This window comes from Salmo trutta, unplaced genomic scaffold (genome assembly GCF_901001165.1).
Source record: "Salmo trutta unplaced genomic scaffold, fSalTru1.1, whole genome shotgun sequence".
Lineage (NCBI taxonomy): Eukaryota > Metazoa > Chordata > Actinopteri > Salmoniformes > Salmonidae > Salmo > Salmo trutta.
The window spans coordinates 7,136,997-7,143,363 of NW_021822911.1; positions in this window are offsets into that span (position 1 = coordinate 7,136,997).

Sequence of the window (6,367 nt, forward strand, 5' to 3'; positions counted from 1 at the left end):
GAATCCTAAGAATTTCCCGTGAAGACTGATCAACTTCACTAGAAATTACTGGAACAGGTGGGATTTAAATATAAAATGACTAAGAAACACCAGTCTCTATTCAGAGTGTACAATTACTTTTGAAATTCTATTATTTCCATATGAAAATTATGAAGAGGTGTAATCTTGAATTGACTAGTTAATCAAATAATTGTATTTTTGATTTAACATGTTGTTGTTGAATCATGTGTTCATAGGGAAAATGATCAGTTCCATGGGGTTATTGTCTTTGGGTAAATATACAAATGTGCTTTGTTCAGACAGCATATAGATATGTTATATCTATATCTATGTATATATGTTATTCTGAATTTGGGTTGGACAATTTATAAAAAGTTTTAGTTATGATTTGGACATAGAACTGTTTAAATTTACTAGGCCTAGGGAAGCTCTGGAAACTAAATCCTGAGACAGGGAGGTTGACAGAACCTACAGAAGATTAAAGGTTTTTGTTTCTTTTGTTTTATTATGTCATTAGAAATGTAATGTTAAATTGTATTGATATAATTAATTGCATAAAAGGTTTATAGTCTGTTTTGCAATAACACACAAGGATGAAGGAGGAAACCAACATAACTTGGGCATAGAATGTAACGGATGGACGTTTTCCCCAGGTTTAGTTACATTATGAGTAGTGGTAATATAACGTAACGGATGGACGTTTTCCCCAGGTTTAGTTACATTATGAGTAGGGGTTTAGTTACATTATGAGTAGGGGTTTAGTTACATTATGAGTAGTGGTCACTTATTACAAATATGCAGTTATTGTAATTTATTTTTCTCCTTTCTTGTCTGGTCAATTTATTTTTTGTTTTAAGGAACATAAGTGTGTTTATTGTTCCTGAGGAGGGAATGTTATAAATTGACTAAAATTGATTTGAGAATGTTTTGGTATGTATCGAACGGTGGAAGGAAATTAGAAGTAGGAAATTATGTGTTATGGGTTAGAAGTTAGAAGAACTGTGACTGCATTGGGGATCTGAGGGGGCTCATAAATTAAGATTATGGTAGTATGGTAGGGTTGTTATTTCTAGAGACTATGTATATTATTAGAGGAGATAACTCACAGAAGAGAAAGGACAGCTGGCTGTGTAAAATATAGGGACAATTCTAACTAAATTAAAAATTACACATACCTAGATTATGGTAAAAGGTTAAGAGAATTATGACTTGGAGTTTTAAGAGGTTGGATATTCTTCCAACTGGAAGACACTTGACTGATTACATGTTATTCTAACAGCAGTTGCTGTAGGGACCATCATTTGGCTATCATTATGTATAAGTATATCTGTGGTAGAAGGAGAGGTATTTGAGACAATGTTTAAATAGGGCTGTTATTTACATATTACAAAGTAGTGATCTTGGTATAAGAAGAAAGTCTGTTGTCAGGAAATAACCCATGTGTTAGTGTGTATGTCCTCAGGAGAAAAGCAGCACATAAGAAGCCATAAATAACCAAGGGCATGGGCTGAATTCTAGAGATTGAGTGTACATCAAGGTACACCAGGCTGGGGGTATACTTCATACAGCACCTGCAGTGGTAAAGATCATCATGTCTCTCTTCGGTGGGCGCATAATTCTCACAAGAAGTAAGGTCCAGCTGAATAATGGGTGAGCTTGAAAGCACCATGACAGAGGACGCGGAGAGAGAGAGACTAGATTCCACTGTAGACATACAGATGGCTTGGGTTTGGGAGCTACTTGTTCTATTGGTTAATGCATCAGGTGAAATTGTACTTTGAACAACATGTTGAAGGCATTAATGTGAAAGCCTATACAGTGTTGAATTAAGAAGATAAGAAGATATAATGTTGATTAGGGACATACTTATCAGTTGAAATGGAGCAGATGGGAAACAAAGTGAAAATGACATAATTTGGGAACACCTCTCAGAACCTGGGGCCGAAAGGGGAGGACTGGGTGGAAGCATGAGGAAGCTTTTTAGGGATTTTATTTTTGTGGATTCCAGCAGAAAAGTATCCTGGAGGCATAGAGTCAGGTGAAGAGAGAGTGGGAATTGTCATGGTCTCAGATTTCGGTTTTCATGAATATATTTGTGCATAACATATCACGTTGTCAATACTGTTGTGTTTTTGTTTTACACTTTCCAAGTCTTATGCTTAGGAACCAGAAGGAGGGGTCGCCAGCTTCCGCTGGAATGTTAGTTGTTGTGTGATGAGTGATGGAAATAAGGTGAAATAAGGTATGGTGGAATCATAGAACAGAGGCCATAAGTCTCTAAGTTTGAATGCCTCACAGAAAGAAGGCAGAAACCTGAACCAGGACCAGAGGTTCCACGTCTGGTGATCCAAGGTGACCAGGTCCGAGTGTTCCGGAAGAAAGGAATGAGCCAAGGAGGGAGGGTCCCTACAAGGTGGCTTGAACAATGTTAACTGCTGTCCAGGTAAAAGGAAGCAACACCTGGTACCATCTAAACCACTGTACCAAAGTCCCGTCGGGAAGGAGGAGACAACCACCAGGCCATGAAGACGCAGAGGATGCTGATACACCAGGTGGGTGTCCAAAGGGAACTGGAGCAGAGGAGATCGATGCGCCAGGCAGGGGCCAGGCAGGAGCCAGGAAGAAGCCAAAGAGGAGGTGGATCAAGGAGCAACTTCCAACAGCCAACAGACACTCTCTCCTGAATATCCAGAGAGTCCAGGGATGGAGCAGGAGTGACATGCCTGTTGCTCCTGATGACATACCTACTCTGGCAGATACCCCTGATAGAGGTGTTGTTCAAGGGGACGGAGAAACAACGACAGGAGAATGGAAAGGAGACTTTCTTATCATCAACTTCTCTGTCCTCACATGGTCTCACAGACAGTGAAACAGGATAGATGAAGAACGGTAGAATGGCCTTGACAGCAACAACGAACCTAGAAGAAATTGTAAAATTACCTCCCACTAGAGACTAGTACACCAACTAAGACAATAGAAAAACCATAAGAAAGTGGGTTGAAGCAGAAAATCTGGACATCTGTTACCAACTGGGGTAGCTACAATAAAGAAACTACCCAAGAATCAAACATTGATAAAAAATGTAGAAAAGCAATAACAAATGGCGTGTATAAGTGGGCTCAGTACACAACAGCTAAACATAGGATGGACAATTGCATTTTGTGTAGCAAATCACATTTGTCTGATATTTTAATAGTACCTGAATTTGCATCTTTTGAAGAATGTGTTAGGTGGAAAATGTTCAATGTATTCAGAGAAAATACTACATTCCTCTGTGTAACATAGAATGCAGGTTGGCATTAGGTAGCACTAAAGGTAGAAGTGAATTAAACCAAAATATGTTGGGAGAACATGAATGTGCAACATATGACATAAGAACTGAATGAAATGGTCCTCATAATGATAGGTTTACTATGGTAAAAAGTAGATATGAATGTTTCTACAGCTATGGGGATAATGGGATAGATGTGAGAAACACTACAGTTAATTGTTAAATTATTTGGGTGTTAGAAACTGCAGGAGTTGGTAAATTTGATGATAAAGGAATGATTGTGAATCACAAAGGTAAATGTGGTAATATAACTCAAGTAGCGTTATCTCTTGAAATGGTAAAGAATCAGGAAAAAGGTATAGCTGATAGTTTCAGGATGTGTGGGATAAACAAACTTTTGAATGTCCTACCTGAAGGATGGACTGGTCTATGTGCTCTAGTCAGAGCAATACAACAGGTTACCATTATAAAAGTACCGAAGGAGGAACATGATAAAACTAGAGCTAAAAGGGCCTGTGAATCAGATCCTAAAGTATACCTTGATGCAATTGGACAACCTCGAGGAGTGCCTAATAAGTTTAAAGCCAGGGATGAGGTTAAATCTGGATTTGAATCCATATTTTTGTGGATAACTCCCAACAAGAACTCGGAGTGGATCAATTATATTTACTATAATCAACAGAGGTTTATTAGTTATACTGACTCTGCTTTAACTGCCTTAGGAGAACAGGTAAAGGCTACCAGTCCAATGGTATGATTTCTAGTATATCTTTGTCTAGCCTAAAGTCCTGTATTATTTTGTATTATTTGGGTTCTTTATATATATCTATGAATATATATATTTTAGTCTACATAACTGAGATAACATCAGGCAAGGCTATGTACTACATGCTCATTGCTTCTTCATAGTACATTGGTTTGTTATAAGTGTTTTATTTTGTTTTTGACTGGATCTTTTACTCCTGTCTGTGTTATTAATTGGAGATGTTTGGTCCAGTTTATTTGTGTGCCTTAGTCACATTTCATTCTATATTCCCATTATATTTGTGTGTATACGGTTGATATCTTTTTGCTTCATTCCTTTTACTGTCAGGTGTTGAGTTGTGGGACTAATTAGTCCCAGAGGAGGGATTTATGTGGGAGTTAATGTAATGTAAATAGGGGCAGCTGATATGCTGAGCCACTAATGTAGACAATAAGTACATTGACCGGATAGAGAAGTGGGGGCATGTAATACACTTACCATCTCTGAGTAGGATGTCATACTAAAGATTGCATTAGCTGAGAACATGATTACATTTCCGCCTTCTAACATACTAATGTCAGGGGGAAACAGGGGAAGGATGGTAGCAAATTGACAGCCATGTGAAACATAATTATGCAATAAATGTATTATTTGTTGTATGAGCTAGGGGTTCTGCAACCATTATGATCCAAAACCGGGACAGATGTGTGCGTTATCAGGCGTAAGCAAGCAAGAAACTCGGGTTGGAAGATAATGGTGGCTGAAGGACTAAGGGGAGTAATTGCATTAACATAGGGGATGTACCCATACGCTGTATGTGGATAAAAGCAGAGCCGATGCTCAGGGAAGGTAGATGTTCCGCGGACCACTTCGGCTTTGCTGCTTTGTATTAAAGCCTATATTCAATTCACAAAGTTCTTGTAAGAGTGTTATATTTTTGAGGCAATATTCCACAACAAGAAGAGAGAGCGAGAGAGCATAGAGAGCAGAGAGAGAGCAGAGAGAGAGAGCAGAGAGAGCAAAGAGCAGAGAGAGAGCAGAGAGAAAGAGAGCAGAGAGAGAGCAGAGAGAGAGAAAGCAGAGAGAGAGAGAGACAATTTTGATTCTCATTTTAGTTATTTTTTATATTGTAAATATCCAAAAATATCAATGTCAATATGTACATTGATACGTCATGCCAAAAAGCGAATTTAATTGAATTGAGAGAGAGAGAGAGCAGAGAAAGAGCAGAGAGAGAGAGAGAGCGGAGAGAACAGAGAGAGAGGAGAGATAGCTGAGAGAGGAGAGCAGAGAGAGCAGAGAGAGAGTGCAGAGAGAGCAGAGAGAGAGAGCTGAGAGAGGAGAGAGCAGAGAGAGAGAGAGCAGAGAGAGAGCAGAGAGAGAGCAGTGAGAGAAAGCAGAGAGAGCAGAGAGCGAGAGAGAGAGCGAGAGAGCAGAGAGCGAGAGAGAGAGAGAGCAGAGAGAGAGCAGCGAGAGAAAGCAGAGAGAGCAGAGAGCGAGAGAGAGAGAGCAGAGAGAGAGCATAGAGAGAGAGCAGAGAGAGAGCAGAGAGAGCAGAGAGAGCAGAGCAGAGAGAGAGAGCAGAGAGGAGAGAGAGCAGAGAGAGAGAGAGCAGAGAGAGAGAGAGAGCAGAGAGGAGAGAGAGCAGAGAGAGAGAGAGCAGAGAGAGAGCAGAGATAGAGAGCAGAGAGCAGAGAGAGAGCAGAGAGAGCAGCGAAAGAGAGAGCAGAGAGAGAGCAGATAGAGAGAGAGAGAGAGAGAGCAGAACGATAAAGAGGGAGCGAGAGAGCAGAGAGCAGAAAGAGCAGAGAGGAGAGCAGAGAGTGAGAGCAGAGAGAGAGCAGAGAGTGAGAGCAGAGAGAGCGAGCTGAGAGAGGAGAGAGCAGAGAGAGAGCAGAGAGAGAGAGAGAGCAGAGAGAGAGCAGAGAGAAAGCAGAGAGAGAGCTGAGAGAGGAGAGAGCAGAGAGAGAGCAGAGAGAGAGAGAGAGCAGAGAGAGAGCAGAGAGCAGAGAGAGAGCAGAGAGAGCAGAGAGCGAGAGAGCAGAGAGCGAGAGAGAGAGAGAGAGAGAGTGCAGAGAGAGAGAGAGCAGAGAGCGAGAGAGCAGAGAGAGAGCATAGAGAGAGAGCAGAGAGAGTGCAGAGAGAGCAGAGAGAGCAGAGCAGAGAGAGAGAGCAGAGAGAGGAGAGAGCAGAGAGAGAGAGAGCAGAGCAGAGAGAGAGAGCATAGAGAGGAGAGAGCAGAGAGAGAGAACAAAGAGAGAGAGAGCAGAGAGAGCAGAGAGAGAGCAGAGAGAGAGCAGCGAGAGAAAGCAGAGAGAGCAGAGAGAGAGAGCAGAGAGAGAGAGCAGAGA